Source organism: Acinonyx jubatus, chromosome B1 (assembly GCF_027475565.1).
Source record: "Acinonyx jubatus isolate Ajub_Pintada_27869175 chromosome B1, VMU_Ajub_asm_v1.0, whole genome shotgun sequence".
In the NCBI taxonomy this organism is placed as follows: Eukaryota; Metazoa; Chordata; class Mammalia; order Carnivora; family Felidae; genus Acinonyx; species Acinonyx jubatus.
The window spans coordinates 36,641,127-36,663,154 of record NC_069382.1 but is presented as its reverse complement, the minus strand read 5'-3'; the positions used below and the strand labels follow the sequence as shown (position 1 = coordinate 36,663,154).

The 22,028-nt window shown below is 43.6% G+C and overlaps 1 protein-coding gene across 3 annotated transcripts in view; it reads right to left on the bottom strand.

The window, feature by feature from the left end:
* Positions 1–22,028, bottom strand: part of LZTS1 (leucine zipper tumor suppressor 1) — a 49,814-nt gene that overhangs the window by 9,681 nt on the left and 18,105 nt on the right. The window lies entirely within an intron of this gene.

The window sequence follows — 22,028 nt, the reverse complement described above, 5'->3', positions numbered from 1 at the left end:
ACTCTGTTACTGGACTCTTTTGTTCACTCTTCCTTTGTCTACTAATTCAACAAACATCACTGAGACCCTCCTTTGGGATGGTCCTCCTCTAAGTCCTGGGATACAGTAGTGACTAACATGGCTATTGTCCCCACATTCATGGGGCTTGTGTTCAACGTAGTGTGGACAAGCCATCAACAAATCAATGTTTACCATCCTTAGGATATATGTGCTGGGAGCGGGGAAATAAAGCACAGTGAGCAGCATAGAATTCTGGGAGGTCATTATTTTATACAGGTGGCACAAGGGAGGCCTCTTTGTTGGGGTACTGCTTGAAGAAACCTCAAGAAAATGAGGGAGCAGCCATGTGGAAATCTGGGGAAGAGAGATGCGCAGAAGCCTCAAGAGCAAAAGCTCTAAGTCCCTGTGGTAGCTTGTGCTTGGCATATGTATGATCATACAGGAGACCAGTCTGGCTGGAGGATAGTTAGCAATGCGGGCGGTGTACAATAGTCAGAAGTCAGAGAACTAGCAGGTTCCAGGAAACATAGAGTGTGGTTGGCCATAGGGCTTGGACTTTTACTCTGATTGAGATGAGGAGCCCCTGCGTGACTCTGAGAAGCTTATTACTTGATCTGACTTAGGCTGTGGAGGGTCACTCTGACTGCAGATTGGAGACAGTGGGCTGCTGATTGGCCTGGATGGAAGTGGTGGGCCAATTACATTAGGTGAGTGACTAACATGGCTGGGCCAGGGTGGTAGCAGTGTATTACATTTTAGGTATAATTTTAAAGTTGAGCTGATAGGATTTGCTACTGGACTGGATGCCAGACATAAGAGAAAGAAAGGAGTCAAGAATGACTTCAATGCTTTGTTTTTTAATGTTTATTTATTTTTGAGAGACAGACAGAGAAAGAGTGTAAGCAGGAGAGGGACAGAGAGAGAGGGAGACACAGAATCCAAAGCAGGCTCCAGGTTCTGAGCTGTCAGCACATTGCCCGACACGGGGCTTGAAGTCACAAAATGTGAGATTATGATCTGAGCTGAAGTCAGACACTTAACCGACTGAACCACCCAGGTGCCTCCTTCAATGTTTTTATCCAAGCAACTAGACGCCATAAGTTGCCATTTATTGAGAAACAAAAGACTACAAAAAGAGCCAGTTTAGGATGAGATGGGGTGGAAAGTAGGAGTTTGGTTTAAGACATTAAGTTTGCAGAGTCAATTAGACATCCAAAGAGTGCTGTAGGGTAGGCAGAAGGATGAGTGAGGAGCTGTACATTTCCATGTAAAAGTTGTTTGTTCTAGAAGCCAGCTATGTCACTAGATGACTTCACTACAGAAGTAAAGGCAGGAAGATAAGGGAAGTCTGAGGACTGGTTAATGAAGGTCAGGAAGGTGAGGAAGAATGAGAAAGAGAAACTGAGAAGGCTCTAACTGATAGAGGAGACATAAGAAAGAAACTGTTTCATAAGGATGGTGTCAAGTGCTGCCGATGATGACTGTATTGGTCAATGGATCTGGCCAGGTGAAGGTACTGACCTCGATGAGAGTAGTTTGGGTGAAGGAGTAAAAAAAAAAAAAAGACTTTACCAGAGAGCGTTCAGGAGAGAAAGAGGAGGGAAATAATTGTACCCTCAAACATTGAGAAGTACCTTCAGTTTCGCAAAGTGATTCTGAAACACACTTAACATGTTTTTAAAAGTAATAGGAATGTACAATCTAGTAATCTCACTACTGAGTATCTACACCAAAAATACAAACACTAATTCAAAGGGATACATGTACCCCTATGTTTGTTGCAGTGTTATTTACAATAGCCAATCTATGGAAGCAGCCTAAGTGGGATGGATGGATAAAGAAGCTGTGATATACACACGGGCACGCACACATGCACACACACACTGGAATATTATTCAGCCATGTAAAAGAATGAAATTTTGCCATTTGCAACGACATGGATGGAGCTAAAGTATATAATGCTAAGTTAAATAAGTCAGAGAAAGAAAAGTACTGTACGATTTCACTCGTATGTGGAATTTAAGAAACAAAACATGAACAAAGGGAAAAAAAGAGAAAAAGAAAAACCACAACACAGACTTAACTATAGTGAACAAAGTGATGGTTACCAGAGGGGAGGTGGGTGGGGGGATGTGTGAAATAGGTGATGGGGATTAAGGAGTACACTTGTCAGTGATGAACACCAGGTGATATATGGAATTGCTGAATCACTATGTTGTACACCTAAAACTAATATAATACTGTATGTTAACTATACTGGAATTAAAATAAAAAACTTAAAAGTTAAAGGAATGCATTTTATAATCAATGCTTAACATAAATAACCTTGCCAGTAACCACATTGAGGAATACACTGGGATGTCAACACCAGCATATTTGTAGATTTGGACAAATCTCTAAGCATAGGTCACATGATTTTCAAAGCTGGGAAAAACTGTGGTTGTCATGCATTGTGAAGGAGTATTTCTCAGTCAAAAGACAGATGATGGGAGGGAAACTATAAGTTTAATAAAATGGGAAATGCAGAAGAAACTCTTTCTTCTTTCTTCTGCTCTAAATTACACTGTCAATCCTAAAGTTGTGAAAGAAGTCCCAGGTAGGTTATAGAGCACTGTACATGCACAGTGAAAAAGAACAAGAAGACTCTTTAGATTCTGAATATGAAGGCTTGAACTCAAACTTGCATTGTTATCATGAATTATAAAATAGTTATGTTATGAATAAATGCATTCTATATTCCATTAGTAGAAACTAAACACAATAAAACATCATGGTGTAAGTGCAATGTATGTTTTCTTTGAAAAGCTTTTTATTAAATTGATGGCCTTTTAGAATCAAAGAAACACAATTATGTCTACTGATAGGATTGTTATGAGAAGTTTAAAAGCACCAAAATAATCTAACAGGTCTGGTATGCCTACTGAATGCCCAGTACCTAATAGGCACTCCACAACTGGTAGGTATTTTCATTGGTATCTATCATTGCTCTCTCCAGCATTCATCACCCCTATGTTATCCTCAATGCCTCACCTCATTTTCCAGAACTAGTGCTCTCAGTTCCAAATGCAACTTTCCTGCATCCCAATCTCTAATGGTATTACTTAGGAATACAGAGTTCCCTGTTAATTTAACAGCTGACAAAGACAAGTTGTGTTTTTTGTCCCCCACATCATCTATCTTTTGCTTAGCTGGGACTTCAGATCCTAAGAAGTTGTCCAAATGTAGGAAAGCTATTTTTTTAATTTTATTTTTTCTTAATTTACATCCAAATTAGCATATAGTGCAACAATGATTTCAGGAGTAGATTCCTTAATGCCCCTTATCCATGTAGCCCATCTCCCCCTCCCACAACCCTTCAAATAACCCTCTGATTATTCTCCATTTTTGCGTTTCTTATGTTTTGTTCCCCTCCCTGTTTTTTACATTATTTTTGCTTCCCTTCCCTTGTGTTCATCTTTTCTGTGTCTTAAAGTCCTCATATGAGTGAAGTCATATGATATTTGTCTTTCTCTGACTAATTTCGCTTAGCATAATATCCTCTAGTTCCATCCACGTAGCTGCAAATGGCAAGATTTCATTATTTTTGATTGCTGAGTAATACTCCATTGTGTGTGTGTGTGTGTGTGTGTATGTATGTGTGTATGTGTATGTATGTGTATATATATATATATATATATATATATATATATATATATATACCACATCTTCTTTATCCATTCATCCATCGATGGACATTTGGGCTCTTTCCATACTTTGGCTATTGTTGATAGTGCTGCTAGAAACATTGGGGTGCATATGTCCCTTTGAAACAGCACACCTGTATCCCTTGGATAAATACCTAGCAGTGCAATTGCTGTGTCGTAGGGTAGTTCTATTTTTAATTTTTTGAGGAACCTCCATACTGTTTTCCACAGTGAGGAAAGCTATTTTTCGCCCAAAGACTCTCCTGCACTCTGCACATTACACTACTTGGGTAATGGGTGACTTAGTTTTTACCTACCCAGTACATATTTATGAATATTTATATATACAAAGTTGTAGAGATACAACAGTTGGCTATGGCATCAGACAGATATGGATTTCAAAATTAACCTCTGTGAGGTTTCTTTGCTTATAAAATGGAAAAAAATAACTATTTCATAGGACCAATATGAGGATGAAGCAAACTAACAAGTGCAGTGCTTGGTACATGATCAGTGTTCTACAGATGTATGTGTGATCAACAGAAGTCCAAGATGAGGGTGTTGTCCTCAAGAAGTATATAACATAGTTGGAATATAACTATAATATTGGGTAGACATATTGAACGAATCTATTTGTGGCTCTCTTGCTCCACTACCATCCCCTCTCAGATGGACCCTCCTCCACATTTGTCTTTCCCCAGTCTGTTCTTCCTAAGCATCTGAAGTGTCACAGTATCATGCTCCCTGATGGAAACCCTTCAAAGATTCTAATTGTTCCTAGAATAAGGCACTGGGAAGAGCTTGGTTTTTGCCTGCTGCTCCAATCTTATCTCACCCCATTTCCTACTTGCTCACATCCACAAGTATAACCAGACTTGTCTCTCCTCTGTTGGTGAATACACCAAACCTTTTCCCACTCTGGAGCTTTCACATCTCCTGTTGCCTCTGCTGACAATTCTCTTTCCTTAGCTCTTCATGCAGATCTTTCTCATCCTTCAGTTCTCAATTCAGATACTACCCCTGCATGTGGCTTTCTATGGTTATGCTGGAAAAAAATCTATGTCCCCATTACTCTCTATTATTCCAGCCTGTTTATTTCCTTCATAACAATTGCTTAACTTGTAATAATCTTATTTTTTGTTTATTGTGTGCATCTCTACCAGAATGTAAGCTCTATGAAAGCAAAGACTTCAAATTTATAGCTCCTAGAACAAAAATGAGGAAGTGAGGCATTGGCTAAAAGAGGTTACATGATGTGGTCCTTGTCAATTAACTGGCCAGTGGCCAAACTGGGACTTTAACCTATACCCAAACTCCATGATCTCTTTGCTACAGCACAATGTTCATGGGGACTGTAGGTAAGGCTCAGAGATATTAGGATGGCAAAGTAAGTTTCCAAGGATGGAGGAAAGCCTGGAGGAGAAATCAAGGTCCATGGCCTCTAGCTATAGCTTCGTTTCCCTTTGGCAGATGGCAACAAGGTTTTAGGGACAGGTAAGCTCCCTGGTTCACCTGAGCAGCAGTATGGATCACCTCTGATGCACAAGCACTGTGCTAGGCTCTACAGGATCGAGAGGAAGAAGACTAGTGATGCCAGGGAGCAAAGGAGAAGAGTGGGTTTAGGATGGTGGTCTCTGGTCCTCTGAGTTTATTCCTGTCCTGTAGCTCCAGATCCCCTGTTCTCCACTTCCTAGCTCTTGACACACAGAGGAGCTTTGAAGTTTGAGATTATCCCCAGATCCACTTGAAGCTAAACTAATTATCTTTAAGTGTCTAGGCTTGTTCTGTTTTCAACTTGGAGAGAGCATTACAGAAATGTGGATCAATCCTAGTTCCCAAACCCTAGTTCTTCCCATCTACCCAACCCTGCCAGACTTGCGACCTCTGCCCTCAGGAAGGACAAGACAAAAGGGCATATTTGTATTACTGGGAAACAAAACCCTCCTGGCCCAGAGTACTGTATGTACTTGCAGTGAAAATAAGCAATCACACTGACCATGGAGATTCAAGAAGGGGAAAGAAAGAGGGAAGAAGGACAGGAGAGGAAAAGTAAAGGATCCACAGAACCTCTCACTAAGCATGTTATAGACCTTCTCTTGCATGACCTCCTACTGACTTCAAGGTCCAGTGATGGCTTCTGCAGCATTTAATCTTTCAGAGATGAATGGTCATCTCTCCAACTATCTTTAAACCTTCCTGAAGTCAGAGATGGAGCTGAAGCTTCTTTGTATCCCCCTTGGTATTGAGCACAGTGCAAAGAACAAAGAAGGTGCTCGGTACATTTTTAATAAAATCAGCTCACAGGGAACATAGGGATTTATTGAGCGAGCTTCTGGAAGGGAAGATGAAGCATAGAGAAGACATATGACTTACACTGAGGTCCCACAACAGGTAGATAGGAAGCCAAGTCTATGAAAAACTAGAATCCAAATCTGGTTTCAATCCAAATTTCCATTTCTTAGACTTTGAGTCAAATGGCCACTCGGAGCAGAGTAAATTTACCCTCTCTTTCACTTCCCAGTCCTATCCAAAGTTTTTGACCAAGACAAAGAAATATAAGGCAGTATCTGTTTTTAAGAATCTGGTTGAGAAGCAAGACAAATACACCTAGATAAAGAGTCTAAAAATCAGCACTGGTTTAATTGAAAACACAGGAGACACTGGCAGTAGTTGGCTGAATTAGAGCCAGTGCTCTCTACCCCCAGCACACGAGTGTTTTTAAATTTTTTCTTCTGTATAGAAGTGAGATAAAGGTTCTCACCCTACATCTACCTGTTATAGATTGAAGGTTTGTGCCCCCATAAAAATTGAATGTTGAAGTTATAACCCCCAATGTGACTGATGGTATTAAGAGGTAATTATTATAATATTAGTAGGCTCAGATGAGCTTGAGGATGAGGCCCTCATGATGGGATTAGTGCCCTTACAAGAAGAGACCAGAAAGCTTGCGCTGTTCATTGTCTCTCTCTCTCTCTCTCTCTCTCTCTCTCTCTCTCTCTCTCTCTCTCTCTCTCTCTCTCTCTCACACACACACACACACACACATACACACACACACTCAATCTCTCTCCCCCTTTCTTTCCCTTTCCCTTCCTTCCATGGGAAGATACAAGAAGAAGGTGGCCATCTGCAAGCCAGGAAGAGAGCTCTCCCCAGAGACCAAATCTGTCAGTGCGTTGATCCTGGACTTCGCACTCTCCAGAACTGTGAGAAATAAATGTCTGTTTTAAGCCCCCCAGTCTGTGGTATTTTGTTATAGTGGCCTGAGCTAGCCACCCCATGTTCCCCCCTCCCCACACACCAGACACCCTGACAGAAAACACTGCCTAGGCTATCAGGTTACCCTTTTTCTGGCATTGTCTTTATAGTTTTCCCTACTGCTTCTCTGTCTTGATAGTATTGATAGTCCCAAAGTACACAGACCTGTTCTTTGAGGAGAGTCCTATAATGGCAAGATGCTTGGTGGGAAGTCAGGGAAGTGTAGTTCTAATTCTAGTTCTACCTCACCCCAGCTCTGGCACACACAAAACATTCACTTTCTGTCTCTACCTGCTGTAACTTGTTTGCTCCTTTAAGCAAACTCCCCAAAGACAGGACCTGTGCCTGCACAGTTGTGGGTCCATAGGAATAACCATCAGGTACCATTCATTAGGCCCCCTACCTGGTGGTGTGTTCTACCTGCATTATCACATTAGGCCTCAACAAAGGTTCACAGACTGGTGGATCTGTTTTGTCATCCAGCATGAGATTTAATCTTCCAGCATCTCTATCTCCTTATGCGTTAGATCAACACAGCAGTTGATACCTACCTGACAGATCAGGTATTCACAGAATTAAATGAAATCACATATATGATAATGCTTGGCCCCAGTAAGAAGAATGGTATACATGGGATGAATTTAAACCAAGTGCTTGTGAAATTACAAGTCAATGTGGAAAGATGCTAGAACTAGATCCTCACATGTCTTGAAGTTAAAAGAGCAGGTTTTACTTAAAAATACAGAGAACAAACTAAGAGCTGCCAGAGCGGAGGGAGATGGGACGATGGGCAAAATGGATGAAGGGAAGAGGCAGATATAGGCTTCCAATTATGGAATGAATAAGGCATGATAATAAAAGGCACAGCATAAGGAATATAGTCAATGATACTGTGACAGCAGTGTATGGTGACAGAAGGTAGCTATACTTGTGGTGAGTATCAACTTGTCAAATCACTATATTGTACACCTGAAACTAATGTAACATTATGTGTGAACTACACTCAAAAAAACCCCAAAACCTAAAGTAGACCTTTAGGGAAAGTTTGCCACCCCTCACTCCCACCCCCGTCTCCCTATGGCAGGCAGGGCTGGATTTATGGGGACTTGTAGCAGCTAGACCTGCTTTCTGACTACCAGAGGGCAGCTGGGGCTTGCAGAGATGTGAAAGCAGCCCCGTGGCAACTGCCAGCTGGGGATGAGGGTGGGGAAGGGGACCCTGGCTGCATCAGGCTGGTGGGTGGGTCCATAGCCAGCTCCCCAGCAGAGGTCTCTCTGGGGCTAAATGGGACACTTACCCAGAGTTAATTGACTCTCCTTTCAAGATGACTCTCCCCCCACCCTCTGTTCCTTCCTCTAGTATATTGTCTGATTCAGCTTTCCTTATCTAGAATTCCAATGTTTGTATTCCTGTCCTTAACCTCTCCTCCCATTTGCTGCTCTAGATGAGGGTCAGGGGCTGGGGTTGGGGCCAGGGTTGGGGCAGGTTAATCATCTCAGCTCAGTCTGCAAGCCTGCTGAAGTTTGGTTTGCTGACGCCTGGAGGGCTCCATGTGCAAAGCTCAGTACATATTTTCTGAGTGAATGGGTGAATGAAAAGGAAGAGAGAGTGGAGGAGAAAGAGGGTGGGGGAGTGTGGGCAGCATGAGGAGTGGCTGAGGTCTGGGGGGGAGCATGTTGATTGAGGGTTGGGAGCAGAAGCCTACGCAGTTCTCACTTAAGTGCACTTGGGTCTGTGGAAAGGCAGAAAGTGAAAGAGAAATCACTGGCAGGCTGAGTCATACCACCAGGGTGAACAATCGGAAGCAATGCTGCTTCCCACTGCTCAGGAGGAATCAAAAGCCATTCTGCCTGGCAGCCTTTTGTGTTCAGGTCGTCAATATTCAGCTGTGGCTGAGCCTTCCTCCATCCTGGTGGGCAGCTTGTGCCTTAGCAGTGATGATTGACATTTCTCCTCAGGAATATGATTACCCACCGATCCCAACTTGGCCTTCTCTCTTCCAAAAATAAAGCAACAGTTACACGCAAAGCTCATGCAAATTTAACCCCGCTGCTTTTAGTGCAGCAGCTGCTCCCACGTGAGAAAGCAGAAGGCAAGCTTCATCCACATTCATGACTCAGGTGCTACTAGGCACAAGGGCCCATGTGAGCTAGGCAGCACCCAGTGAAGAGAGTCACTTCTCTTCCTGGTAAAGGGGGAAGCATCTAAAGAACAGTGGCTCAGATCTTAAATGAGAGATTGGGTGAGATATCTAGAGGAGGGCTTGGAAACTTCCTAGGCTCCTTTCCATCTCACCTGATCAGACATAAGGGGCTCAGGACCAGTTAGGACTTTGGAGGCCAGAATGTAGGGTACAGACAGCTCCCCTTCCTGCCAAATCCTTACCACCCTAGAGTGCACACTAAGTGGGGTACCTCCTGGAAGGGTGGGTTTGAAGATAGGTCTGTGTTTGAGTGACTGACTGATGGTCAGAACTGAGTCTCAGACAGTGACTGAAACGTGTTTTGTCTACTTGCCATCTCTGTGGCTGCCTAAAGTATTGTGAGGTCAAATTTAGGTTCAGTAGGGAAGAATTTGTAACAAATTAGCAATGTAGGCCATGGTTTAGGAAAGGGGTGTGGTGACACACCATTAGCTACATGACATCCCTGGTTCAGATACCAAAGTTGGAGCCTGGTTAGCCTTTGGCAAATCAGACAACCTAGCATCTTGAATTGGATGGGAGATGTTCGAGGTTCCCACAGATTTCTAACTCTATGGAATGCCTTTGTGGCTCCACCTCACCAAAAATCCAACTCTTCTTTCATCTATCCCCAGCTCCATACTGTGGTTCTCTTCACTCTCCAGACCAACTTCCTTGGTCAGAGGGAAATATAACAGGTGACCTATTGCCATTTCATCCAAGGAGCCAGTGGGAGGGGAAGGGCCACCTGAATAGTAAAAGGGCTTTAAGACCCTTCAGTGGCATCACAGAGACAACTATCTAATTACTTATGCATGAAACCCATCCTAAGAGGGCAGGAGCCTCAGGGCAATCAGGATAAGAAACAAGTTGGTACAAGATCATAGGTAGAAAAACAGAAGGGAAAAAGCTTTTGAAGCCCAGAGGTGCTGCTTCAATGTTCCACAGTAAGAGGCTACTGAGGCCCAAAGAGGTTGGGTGATTTTTCCTGGGCCACACAGCAAGGGAGGAGAACTGGGGCTAGAGACTTGGCCTCCTGGCTCCCTAGCTGGTGTTCTTCCCACTTAGGTCTTTGTTAAACAAGAGAGGAAAAAGGGTTGGAGTGGAATTATTCTATGTTGAGATATACTCTTTAAAATTGCTCAGATCAAAAAAGTCAAATCAAAGATGAAATCAAATCCACATATCCCAGCAACCTGTGACTTCATGTGTCATCACCAGCCATAAACAGGGGCTGAGGCCAGGTGAAAAGCAGTATTGTTCCATAAAAAATCAAAGGATAAGTGGAGCATCTAAGTATGGTTGGTGTGAGGGTATGACAAGAAATAAGAGGAAGAAAGAGTAGAAAGAAGTAGGCAGAGTAGAAAGACTTTTCCACCTACAAGACCCTTGTGAGAGCACCATTTAGGGAACAGAAGAGTAAGATCTTACAACAGAAAGCATTGACTCTTCCAGAAGGTGGGGATGCATGAGACAAGGATGGAGCGTGGATAAAGTGAAGGAAGAATGTGAGTGTTTGTCCTAAAAAAGCTCCCCTTCCCTCCTCACCTTTCCCCCTCATCCCCACCACTTACTGGCTTTTATACCCAATGACTATATCCAGTATATAAAAGTATGTATTAGGGGACAGGGAAGATACCTGGAAGGTTTTGGTACTCAGAAAGGGATTGGAATTGGGGAAGCCCTGGCAGAGGGCCAAGCTCAGATTCCTGACCTCTGGATGCTAGAAATGACCTAGAGTGGCTTGAAGAGTTCAACCTGGTCCTTTAGGGAATGTGGCTTTTGGGATTTGGAGTTGTCCGTGTAAATCTGAGTGTGTTTGTGAGTGTTCAATGGCATGGTCTGTCTCTTGGGATCTGTGTGCACAACATGGGAATCCTGTGACCATTCCTGATGAGTCTCCACATGTCCTGAGTTAATCTTCTCTTAGTACCACTGGATGTGTGTGGCCGGGGAATTTTGACTTCTGTGTCACTTCTGCCTTGATTTCTCAACTTCCTTCCTTCCTTTCCCAGGGAGTGTTCCTGTCAGTGAACTTGAAGCCTCACACCTTGCAAAGGAGCCTCTGGTGAACATAAGTCAATCCCCCTGCCTTCCTGGAACCTGCCCCCACTGGTCCTGAAAGTGAGATAATTAACCTCTCTCCAAAGTCTAGATACCTTGAAGGATGGCCCATGGATGCCCCTAAATTCCTCATTACTGTCCCACCACCTCTGTGACACCTTCTGGTAAGGGTTACACATAAAGAGACTCTGAAGTGCTACCCAAAGATGTTGGGACTTGAGGGTTACTACAGCTTTGGTCCTGTCCCTCCTTGCCCATCATGTTCCAGTGATGCTAAATGGCTCATGGTTTCCCAACTTGCCATCCTTGCCACTCAGTGCTTTTCACACACTCTTCCCTCTGTCAGGGATGACCTCCCTGACTTTGAATCACAGGGAAAGGTAGACAAGCACCTCTGCCTCCCACTGCCTTCCTTGGCTGTGTCATAAGGAAGGAATACCAGTCCTATGCCATGCTAGGAAATCAAACCCAAGACACAAATATCCATTACCTACACTTTAGGGGAGGGAGAGGGTTGGACATACCACAGTTATACTGGGGGGCTTGGAGAAGAAGCTGAGATCTGGGCAGGAGGAGGGGACTTCCAGCTAGGGGCTCTTATACAACCCTAGGTGACATCTCCTATGCTGTGTCCCTTAAATATTTTGAGCTGCAATAGCATACTTGGTGTCCTCAGTGCCTCTGGGGACAATAACCATATCTACTTCATCCCATATCTCTGAGGAGTAAATTAGCAATGCAAGTAGAGCACTTAGACTCAACACCCAACTTATTGTAAGCTCTCAATAACTGTCAGCTATCATCATATGATATTTCAAAAACTATTTATCTTTCAAGTCCCACTTCAAGTGTTGCCTCCTCTGTGGACCTTCCCACATAAAGTGGAGGCATGTCAATCTCTAGATCCTCTTTGGCAATGGTTTTCAAAGGGTGACCCCCATACCACCAAAAACAGCTCCACCAGCAGCCTTGTTAGAAATGCATGTTCTCAGGCCACCCAGAGCCTGGGGCCATACAATCTGTGTTTTAACAGACTTCCAGAAGAAACAAAAGTTTGACAACCACTGTTGTGGAATTTTCTTTGTATTATATCATTGTACTAATCATAGCCTGACATAAATTTTCACTGTAAGTTCCTTGAGGGTAGGGACCTTTTATATTCTGAGGAAATTCTGGGGAAGTCCTTGTGAATTTGACTTAGGTTAGCACTTTAATTAGATTTAATCTGAGTAATTTGTAACTTCCCATTCCTCTCTGACCCTGTCTCTTGATTCCTTCAACCTTCTCATCCACCCAAGGTCCTGAGGAAAATCTTACCTGCCTTCAATGAAAGAAGACCACCTTCCATCCATCATTCCTGCATCCTTTCTTTCCTCCCTCCCCTACTTCCATCTTCCCAAGTATCCACTTTGGGCTCATGAAATTGACAGTGAATGTAGAGTAATGGTAGAAGGTACTTCTGGGGCATCAGAAAGCTCCAGATATTGAAAAAGTTTGGATTAGGGATATGAAATATTGTCCCTGACCCAGTAACATTGCAAAGACTTTAAAAACCTAGGAGCTTCTCAGGTGGAGCTGATCTCTCAAAATGCAAAACCAGGGCAAAGAAGTCTGGCCCAAACCCCCTTGTACACAGAGTCCTTCAAGGATACCCCTGGGTAGCCTGCTTACACTGTGACCCACTGCATTATAGCAAAGTGGAAGAGAGTAGAGAGTATGAGAACTCCCTTTAGTACCTTCTCCATCCTGCTGTACTGGCTATGGGGCTCTCTCTGCCTTGTGGGTAGTATAACTAGAAGATGCACTGATTGTGGCCAATGAGATACACATGTTGCATAAATATATTATTTAGCCAACTTGCCAAGCAAGACTTGGTTCTCTCTGTTTCCAACTAAAGTCAGTGACTTGCAAACACAAGTTTTCTCAGGGAACACAGAAACTGTGAACACATTACAGGTGATAGCAGGGAGATCATATAATTTGGACACTTTTAAGAGTGAAGGAAGACACTAGTATAAATTACATCAGAACAGCACACATAAACTGAGGCATATGGTCACCTTATGTATCAGCCATTATTTCTCCCCATGAGGGCCAGGCCATGAATGAGGATGTCAAAAAAAGAGTTTTGACATCTCTTGGCCCCCATCCCCTCCCCTCAGCCATTAAGTGTTCTGTTGACTATAAGAAACAAGGAACAGAAAGCAACTAGGAAGTAGTAAGTCCTGCTAAATGGACCACTTATCAGGTGCTTTATCTATAGTGATACGTAGAGTGCTATGAGACCTTATACTTCAATCATCTTTGCATTGGGTTCTTATCTCATCTGTGTTGACCATACCCTGGACAGGTATTGGTAAGCAGAGTTCCAGGTGTTACAGGTAGAAAAACTGATTGTAGACCCAGGACTTGGGTTCAAAGGCCAGAACTCATCTATTGCCTCACACAGCCTAGTCATGGGGCAAGCAAGGTGAAAACAGGATTGAAATGCCTGGTAGAGTAGCCACAGCTATGTGTCACCTCCCAGTACATGTACCAGTGGTCACTTTGACAGAAAGAGATATCTGTAACTGTTGGGGAGAGCTTTTGGGAGTATCTGTGCCTTTGTCTGACATTCACAAGTATTTGGTGAGCATTTACTATGTGCAGTCACTATCAGGGCTCTATAGACATGGCAGTGAACAGAATGGAGTCAGCCCCTATAGACATGTAATAACAGATCTAGCTTGCATTCAACATCCTGTCCAATCTAACCTCAACCTGCCTTCTAACTTTACGTCCCACTATCTCAAGCTTTGCCAGTGAAACACCCTTCCCAACTAGTCCCAGAACTTAGGGTCATAGACACTCAGGGTTGCATCTGACATTCAGAATGGCCTCATTGCTAGCATCCCTGATTGTGCCCAGAGTCCTGTCTAGTCCTTCCCCTTCTCCATGCCTTTGCTTGTGCTACACCCTCTCATCTGAGGCACAGTGCCTCCCCCTCTGCTGGATCCAGCCCTCCCTGCCTTTTTCTGCTCAGCACTGTGTATTGCTAAATAGTGCTTTTGTCACCCAAATGGATACTAAACTCTTTCTGAGTCCAGATGCTTACATCCACACCAAAGAATCAAGATCTCCTAGCAATCTTGGGCTTTTACTGCTACGTTTTGTATTTCTCAAGTCACATCTATTAAAACCTCTCCACTCTGTAAGCTCTGTACCACCTCTGTATCTTACTCCCTGCAGATAACTTCATCTCTATAGTACAGAGATAACTAGAAGCACTGGGATCAAACTCTCTCAATTCCCTGAACTCATGAACTTACCTAGAGTTGAAGTGATTCCTGCCTACTTTGTACCTGTCAAAATGGAATGTCTTCATATCAGGCTAATTCTTCTAGCTATGGCATGGTTCCATCAACTCCAACTTTCTCAGGGGTCTGGCACTAAGAATTATGTTCTATTCCTCTATTTCTACAAGTTCTGACTTTCTATTTTTTCTGTAATTTTTAAAAAAGTTTACCTATTTATTTGAGAGAGACAGAGACAGCATGAATGGGGGAGGGGAAGACAGAGAGAGAGAGGGGAAGAGAGAGAATCCCAAGCAAGCTTCATGTTGTCATTGCAGAGCCCTACATAGGGCTCAAACGACTGAAACCATGAGATCATGACCTGAGCTGAAACCAAGAGTCAGATGCTTAACTGACTGAGCCACTCAGGTGCCCCATGGCTTTCCATTATTCTCTCACATGACCATTTAAACATGCATATGTCTGCCAAATGAAAAGCAACACACCAGCTCCTGAACTCCATTCCCCCACACACACCTAGAAATCACTGCCTTTTCCTCCTGTTCACAGACAAGCTTCTTGAAAGAGAAGGTCCTACTTACTATTGCCACTTGCTCATTTCCCACTTATCCTCTGTCTACAGAAGCCTGGTTTTCTGTCTCTGATAATCCACTAGAAATGTTCTCCAGGGATATTAATAAATCCAACTGACACTTTTTAACAGTTACAAACTTGACCTCTCAGTCACTCCATATTTGTTTGTTCTTTTTTTCTTACTCTATTCTTTTTGAGACACTCTTTCCTTGGCTTATATGATACTATGATCTCTTGGCTTTCCTCCTATCCCCTTCGCCTCTCCCTCTGTCACTTTTCCCTCTTTTGACCTGAAAAGGTGGTGTTATTTGGGGTTCCATCTTGGACCCTCTCCTCTGGTCCTGGTTGGCTCATACTTTCCCATGGCTGTAGCCGCATCCACATGGTGATGATTGGATCTGTGTCCATAGCCAAACTTCTCTCCTGAGCTCCTGACCTGAACATTCAACTACCTGCTGGCCATCTTTACTGGGATAGGCCACCACATCTCAAACTCAACATATCTGAAATGGAATTCACCATTCTCTCTTCCTTGCCATTACCCACCTTCCCCCAGCATGTCTCTCCTTCTAGGTTCTTAGTCTTGGAGAATGGTATAACTGTGACCAAGCCAGAAATCTGATTCCAAGAAACCTGACCAAGCTCAGAACCCTTTCCCTCTTCTCACCCTGATAACTGACCAGTCTCTAAGATGTGTTATTACTGGTTTTCCTAAAAACCAGCATTCCCCTCTGACTCCACTTCCAATGTCTTATGATCTACGTTTCTATCATACTTCCCTTGGGATATCAATAGGTCTGTTATTTGCTCTTTCCCATCCTCTCCCAAAGCTTCTCTGTTGTCCAAAAAATAAAATCCAAATTTCCTAACGTGGCAGAGAAGGCCTTCATGATTAGAACTATTCATCTTTGTATCTCCATATTATATGGCGTCAATCCCTTCCCTCACTTACCCTTCCCGACATCCATTTTGACTAACTTGAGTTCTATAAATATGTAGTATTCTTCCACTGACCCACTTCCCAGGTTTTCCCATGCTGTTCTCTAGGCCTAAATTCCTGAGACTTTGCTGAAACAGGGCTTCTACTAGCAGGCCTTCCTATGCCTTCAACACACCCTCTGTTTAGTCTTTTAACAGTGTTAATCACACTGCAGTGCAGGTCCTTTGTAGTCATACACCTTTCTCAACAGATTATAAGACTTTTATACACTGTTCTCCCATCCCAGAGCTCAATAAATGTGTGTTGATAGATAGCACATGTTTAAAAATCATATTCTAGACAAATAAATAAAAAATAAAAATAAAAATCATATTCTATATTTTGGTACATGGGTTCCACGAGCTACCCTTTCCTAGCTAGAACACCACAAAACACTACGTAGTGGACATTTATAAACTTTTTCATCCCTAACCCCCATGTCCAGGGGACTTTTTGGAACATACTAGGTAGCCTGCAATGTATCTGTGACATTTCCCCCCACTGTGCTTTAAAGAAGCCTCAGTAGCCTACCTCAGTAGCCTCCTAGTCTGGTCCAGAGCTTTGGATGGTTGGCATTTGTAGGCTTGTGTGTTAGACCTTCCTCACATGGTAAGAGTACAGTTGAATGACCTAACCTGCTTGGACCAAGATCATGCATTAGATTCAACATCTTTAATGATGCTGTATTTTTCTAAGTCATCTGTACTCTGAGCTCCATTCTATAAAGAGAATTCTGTGAGGAGACAGATTTTGCTGATTTGCCTGGGACTGTGGAAATTCCTGGGAGAGTAGACTTCAGTATTAGAATGGGGAAAGTCCCAGTAAAACCCAGATGAGTTGATGGCCTTATCTAGGAAATTGGGATTAGCACAAAGAAGACTGAAATTAGTCCTGAGTGACACCTTGATTTGGCCCTTGGCTTCTCATTGGGTGGTTCCCTAGGCTGATGCTATAGAAAACAAAGAATGGGTCTCAAATGGTTTACCATTCAGGGGTGTGATCTTGGGCTTGTGGAAGGAAGTGTCTGTAGGGCCACAGTGGAGAGCAAAGAAGAAAATGTATGGAGGGAATGGTGAGTTAATTTGCAGGTGGGAAGAAACAGAAGAATTGAGCATATCTGTTAGCTCCCAGTCCACTCCTCCTCAATTCCCTGCTTTCCTGCGGACCCCAGAGTGAAGTGAGCAGGGAGTGGGGTAAAAGCCTGAGCAAGGGGAGGAGGTCTAAAAGGATCTGGGAAGGGAGAGATCCCAAGGGGGGGAGGGAAGCCTGGGGGGGAGGAGAAGAGAATGAAGGAGAGAGTAAGAGGGGAGAAGGAAAGTGGATAACAGCAGGAGGGGAAAGAGCCTTCATTGTGATGTAAATGCATTGATTGGGAAGGGAGTAGGAGCTGAGTGAAGAAGGGGGAGGGTACTGTGCTGAAACAGCCATGGAGATGAAGGCAAAGAATATATCATAGCTGTTGGTTATGGAGATCTGATTTCTTTTGTGCAAGTGTCACATGGCAGGTAAGCTGTTATTAAATGAGAGAAGTCAGGGCTTAGTAGCAAGGAGGTATGTGGTTGAATGCATCTTAGCATGATAGAAGAAATCATGGGACTGGACCACATTTTAATAGAAAGAACAGTATTTAAAGCCACTAGCCACTTATCCCTAACCCCATTACTACTACCACCAAAAAAAAAAAAAAATGTGTAAATTGCCTGTAAGTTATCAAGAAGTAACATAATCCTGGAATAGATTTGTTTTGTTTTACACATTTTAATATACAATGCCTTGAAGAGGGAACTAAGGACTGTTAAAAGTATGCCCAGGATAGGATATCACAATTGAAGGTAAGTATATAAAGCTGGTATTAATTTTAACAGAATAACACAAAATGACTTAAGAATGGAGTTTTAACTGGGGACATTCATTCTGAAGGTTTTACTTCAGGAGGATTTTCCCTTAGAGAGTTGAAGGGAGGGAGAGTGGCAGAAAACTTCTGCAACCCCAGGTGGTAAAACTATCCTAAAAGCACCCTTTTCTATGTTTCTACCCATCACAAAGGCAAGAATCTTGTGCAAGATCCAAAACAACAGGATTTGTCAGTATCTTGGAAATTTCCCAGGGGGGTTATCCTTGTCTACTGCCGATTCTGGCTTGGTGCAAAGTTGGGGAATTCTGGGACTGGAGGGAAGCTGGCAATAGGAGAATGTGTGTGAAAGCCCCTCCATGCAACCAGGAGTGTCCTGGGGTGCATTGGGAAAGATCTGTGGAAATAACGCTATCAACTATAAGTTCCTCGGAATGTCTCACTCACCACTGTATCATTTAGCACAATGCCTGGTACACAGTTGGAGCTGAATAAATGCTCACTGAATGAACTTCCTGCTTTAGATTTCTTCCAGCCCAAATAGATTTTCCACACTGAAGCAACTGGAAGTTACCTTGCTAAAACACAGACCTGATCAGTTCATGTTAAAGTCCTTTTCACCTTCTCCCCTTTGGAGAATTGTCTTAATTTCCTTCCTCAGAGACCTGCACTCTCATTCATGACTTTAATGACCTGAGTCCCAGTCTCCCTTTCCAGTCCTGTTCCCCACTTCACCCTCCACTTGTTCTTCACCATTTCCTCTAATACCACTCAGTACGTAATACCCTCAGAGCTTTGCTTGCTCAGCTGTTTGCTCAATTTAGAATTTCTTTCACAACTTGTCCCTATGACCCAAGCCTGTGATAACCTACTCTTCAAGGTCCCACTCAAATATCACTTCCTCCATGAAGCCTTCCTGTCCTTCTTGCTTCTTTGCCTGTGGTTTCACAAGAGAGGGCCTGAAGCTATGGCAGCACTGATCTCATGTAACTTCTCAAGTTGCTAGTTATTTACCTATCACCCCAGTAGGCTCTGGAGTTCTTGAAGACTCACACTTTGATTTGTTTTCACATATTCAGCTCAATGACTGTTAAATGAAGGAGGGAAGTAAGACATAGAGGCTCAAAGAGGTTGGAAGAAGGAATGTTAGGGGTATGATGTTAGGAAAATATAAAATGACAGATACCTAGCCGTTTGCCTCAGAAATTTCTGCAATCAGCATTGAGTTTCCTTTCCCCCAGCTAGCTTCCAGTAGGAGTAGAACTGCTACTGACCACAGGAGGAGAGCAGGGGGCCCTTTGGCCAAGGAAAATGTTCTCATTCCCTTAGGCAAACCCCACCCCACCAAATGTCATCAGGGTAGAGTTGAGGTGGAAGTCCCCTACTTTTCTCAGTCCTCTCTAGAATTTCTAGGAATTGGCCCTGATCTTCTCAGACATCCCACACTAAGGGTGTGCCCTTCCTCCTGCTTTAATATGCCCAGTAATAGTGCTAACTGAAGGAACTTCAGCTCCTTCTGCAGCCTTGTTTTGTCAGGTGTAAAAGTCCTCTCTAAATTTCTGGATGTGGATACCGTTCTTGCTGGCACCCTTCCTTTGGAGTTCAACTGTCACTCAAGCCTCATGAAAGGCCTCTTACAACTCACTCATTCATTGTACTTCATTGTCCCGTCCATTCATTAACATTCACTGGGATAATTCCTCTCACTGCCACATGCATAGAGGCACGTGCACATGTGTTCAGACCTCACTTCTCATTAGCAGTGAGTACACTTGTAATAAGAAGCAGTACTGCCTGAATGGGGGACCGCCCTCCCCCTCTAATAGCTGGGGAGTCTACTGCACTAATGTTATTTCAAGAAGTAGCAGGAAAATTGGTGGCCTCTGCAGAACAGGCAGGGAGGAAAGGGTGGGGGTGTTCCTGGCAGCTCTCTTCTCTAAAACAGCATCAGCTACATCACTCCACACAGATACTGCTCCTCATCCCCTTCCCCTAACCCCATTCCTCCCAGAGCCAGCTAGTTCTAGAGATCCAGTCTCTGCCTTCCTCTTGGACATTAACCTGGCATTCAAGGTTCTGCAGAAGACGGCTCTCAAGTACCTTCCACCAGTCTTATCTGCTATATCCTCCTTGAATTGAATTCTACTCCCACAAGCAGGTCTGCTCCTATGATCTTTAGCTCATGCTTTGCTTATATATTTTCCCTAACCACTGCTTAGGGGCCAGGTAGTTGCAATGGCTTGGAGAACTGTTATTCTACCTCAGCAATTCAGCAAAAGTGGTGCCTTTTCAACATTTTTTAATCTTTATTTATTTTTGAAAGAGAAAGAGACAGAGTGCAAGCAGGGGAGGTAGAGAGAGAGGGACACACAGAATCCAAAGCAGGCTCCAGGCTCCCAGCTGTCAGCACAGAGCCTAACACAGGGCTTGAACTCATGAAACCATGAGATCATAACCCGAGCCGAAGCTGGATGCTCAACCGACTGAGCCACCCAGGCACCCCAACATTTTTTAAACTAATGGTTAACAAGATAGTTGTTAGGACCATGAAGAAAGTCATTAGAGGAAGCACACCAAAAGTAAAACCGTGAAGTAAGAGATACAAGAGAAAAGAGGCAGTGGAATGGTGGTGCTTTCATTACGGTCTATCACCTACCCACCAAAATATAGTCCCTGCTCTTCCCAGCCTGACCCAAGAAGCAGGCTCATTTCTCCCTGATGTTAGGATCCCAATTCTCCTCTTAGTACTGAAATACCACTACCAGGCCTTCCAGAACCTAATCTAGCCCTGCCTTTCCATGAGGGAGATATTCCCTGTTCCCCACCAGGACCCACTATCCTTCTGATGTCCATGGGCTTCTTGGCAATACCGTCAACTAGCACTCAAAAGTCCTCTGCATGTGCACATACCATACCTACTTAGATGAGATCCAAAATTTCTAGAGGGAATCCAGCAGAGGCTCTGCAATCCCCCAGAGCACCCCAAGGGAAAAGTCTGCAACTTAGCAGCTGCTTCCTGAGCTTACCGGGCTTCTGGTTAGGCAGATGCAAATTGCTTGCCTAATAAAAGACAGTGACATTTGTTCTCTCTCAGGAAAGATAGGACGTGGTAGGCAGTTGCTTTTCAAAGGGGGCATTTTGTAACTAAAAGAACACAGGCTTTCAAGTCAGATAGATGTGGACTGCAACGGAGCTCTAACACTAACTAGCTATAAGAGCCTTGGGGAAGCTACTTCACTATTCTGAACCCCAATTTTCTTTTTGCATTTGTCCATTGCAGTTGGGCTTCTCAGCCTTGGTGTTACTTACAAATTGGACTAGATAATTCTTTACTGTAAGAGACTTTCTCATCTCTCTCTCTCTCTCTCTCTCTCTCTCTCTCTCTCTCTCTCTCTCTGTATATATCAGATGCCACTCTCTGCCCCCCTCCCCTGCCCAGTTGTGACAATTAAAAATGTTATAGATATTGCTGAATGTTCCCTGGGGAGCAAAATCATTCCCAGTTGAGTGATCAAAAACCATTAATATTTACACCTTGGGATTGTTCTAAAGATTAGATAATGTGATAGCATATGTAAAGCATCTGCCACAGCATCTAGCATATAATAAGAAATCGATAAATATTAGTCCCATCAGATATTTTAAGTAGAATTAGGCAGTTTTCCTTCTATCTTCACCCACCATGGAATGTCCCTGGAGCCTCAAAGTGCTGAGTGCTAGTTAGGTAGAGTGGGGTGGCTTTAGAAAGGAAGCTCAGTAGAAGGTGTCTAAGTCCAGTGATCTCTCCAGCGTGTTCAATGGCCTCAGACATTTTATGGACATTCAGGTGTGTCTTAGAAGTGTCTCCAGGGAAAAGGGTGATGTAGGCCCAGAGGAACATGGGTTCAGTAGTTTCTCTGGAGAGCCTTTTTTGTAAGCAGGCTGCCCATTTGTGCTTCAATGTGCTCCTCTCCCCTGGTTGTTCTGGGAGATACATGGCCCATTTCAGATGCAGGACTATGGCTTATGTAGAGAAGCTGTTTGTACCAGCAAGGAGAGAATGTGGAAGATACTGGTGAGACACTAGCCTGGCTGGAGCACAGGAAGGAAGGACTCAGAGGAAGCTGGCTATAACTGTAGACCCCAGAGGGTAGCCTTCCTGCCC